Raw genomic sequence first — 2,500 nt, 5'->3', positions numbered from 1 at the left:
ACCTTCTCAGCAGTGTGCATGATACGCTGCAGTCTGCTCTTGTCCTTGGCAGTGGCAGCAGCGTACCAGACGGTTATGGAGGAGGTGAGGATGGATTCAATGATCGCTGTATAGAATTGCACCATCATTGTCTTTGGCAGGTTGCATTTCTTCAGCTGCCGTCGAAAGTACATCCTCTGTTGAGCTCTCTTGGCGAGGGAGCTGATGTTCAGTTCCCACTTGAGGTCCCGGCAGAGAATAGTGCCCAGGAAGCGGAAGGACTCCACAATTTTGACTGCGGAGTCTAACAGGGTGATGGCGGTGAGTGGGGCTGTATTCTTCCTGAAGTCCACAACCATCTCAACTGTCCTTAGAGCATTTAGCTCTAAGTTGTTCTGGCTACACCAGGTCACCAGGTTGTCAGCTTCCCACCTATAGTCAGACTCATCCCCACCAGAGATCAGCCCAATGAGGGTGGTGTCGTCCGACAAACTTCAAGAGTTTGACGGACAGATGATTGGAGGCGCAGCTGTTGGTATACAGGGAGAAGAGCAGTGGGCAAAGGACGCAGCCCTGAGGAGTTCCCGTGCTGATGGACCTGGAGTCAGAGACTTCTGTTCCCGGCTTAACGCACTGCTTCCTGTCAGAGAGGAAGTCTGTGATCCACCTGCAGGTGGAGTAGGGCACGTTCAGCTGGAAGAGCTTGTCCTGAAGCAGGGCAGGGATGATGGTGTTGAAGGCAGAGCTGAAGTCCACAAACAGGATCCTGGCGTAGGATGCTGGGGCGTCCACATGCTGTAGGGTGAAGTGGAGGGCCATGTTAACTGCGTCGTCCACAGACCTGTTGGCTCTGTAGGCAAACTGAAGGGGGTCCAGGAGAGGGTCTGTGATGGCTTTGAGGTGTGCCAGGAGCAGGCGCTCAAAAGACTTCATTACCACAGATGTAAGGGCGACCGGTCTGTAATCATTTAGTCCTGTTGGCCTTAGCTTTTTGGGCACAGCGATGATGGTGGAGGACTTGAGACAGGCTGGTACATGGCATGTCTCCAGGGAGGTGTTAAAGATGTTGGTGAACACCGGAGACAGCTGGCCAGCGCAGTGCCTGAGGGTGGCTGGAGAGACAGAGTCCGGCCCGGCTGCTTTGCGTGGATTCTGCCTCTTGAAAAGCCCATTAACTTCTCCCTCCTGAAAGGAGAGAGTCGTTTCTGTAGTATGGGTGGGGGATGGGGCCTCTTGGGTGGGAAGGGGTGGTTCAGGACAGTCCAATTGTCTTTCAAATCTACGGTAGAACTCGTTCAGGTCGTTGGCTAGGCGGGAGTCGTTAGTGGTGTGGGGCGCTCTGGGTTTGTAGTTGGTGATGTGCCTGAGCCCTTTGGCAGACAGAAGCAGCGTCGTTAGTAGAGAACTGGTGTTTTAGTGTCTCTGAGTACAGTCGTTTAGCCTCTCTCACCGCTTTGCTAAACCTGTTCTTCGACTCCTTGAATCTGTCTCTATCCCCACTCCTAAACGCTTCCTCCTTCTCCAACCTCAACCTTTTGAGCTTTGCTGAGAACCAGGGCTTGTTGTTGTTAAAGTTCACCCTGGTACGTGTTGGGATACAGCAGTCCTCACAGAAGCTGATGTACACAGCCTCTGTGAGTTCATCCAGACTATTGGTAGCAGTCGTGAACATATCCCAGTCAGTACAGTCTAAGCACGCCCGCAAATCTTCCACAGCCTCACTGGTCCACTGTTTAGATGTCCTCACAGCAGGTTTACAGAGTTTTAGTTGCTGCCTGTATGCACGAATCAGGTGGACCAAGGGAGTTCTGTGCGAGCCGAACAGCCCCGTGACCCACAAGAGAAACATCCCCGCCAAATTCGAGCGTTTGACGGGGTCTATCCGTGAAAAAATATTCACGTTTTTGAGTGCACATGCATTTCTGCTGCAAATGCCTCTGGAAGTTTCATGCCGTTCGTATGCCAATTGTGGCAACACGAAAATGACCCGTTTTCCCATTCCGAGGGATTTCTGTGCGACCCTAACAGCCCCGTGAGCCACAAGAGACACATCCCCGCCAATTTCTAGCGTTTCACGGGGTCTATCCGTGAAAAATATAGACGTTTTTGAGTGCACATGCATTTCTGCTGCAGATGCCTCTGGAAGTTTCATGCCGTTCGTACGCAATGTGGCAACACGAAAATGACCCCTTTTCCCATTCCGAGGGATTTCTGTGCGACCCTAACTAACAGCGCCCGTGAGCCACAAGAGAGACATCCCCGCCAATTTATAGCGTTTCACGGGGTCTATCCGTGAAAAATATAGACGTTTTTGAGTGCACATGCATTCCTGCTGCAAATGCCTCTGGAAGTTTCATGCCGTTCCTATGCAATGTGGCCACACAAAAATGACCCGTTTTCCCATTCCGAGGCATTTCTGTGCGACCCTAACAGCCCCGTGAGCCACAAGAGAGACATCCCCGCCAACTTCTAGCGTTTGACGGGGTCTATGCGTGAAAAATATTAAAATTTTTGAGTGCAC

This window comes from Petromyzon marinus, unplaced genomic scaffold (genome assembly GCF_048934315.1).
Source record: "Petromyzon marinus isolate PM22_M1 ecotype Great Lakes invasive population unplaced genomic scaffold, UKy_Petmar_22M1.pri1.0 PM_G_Scaffold_118, whole genome shotgun sequence".
Taxonomy (NCBI): domain Eukaryota; kingdom Metazoa; phylum Chordata; class Hyperoartia; order Petromyzontiformes; family Petromyzontidae; genus Petromyzon; species Petromyzon marinus.
Note: the sequence above shows the minus strand (reverse complement) of the source record.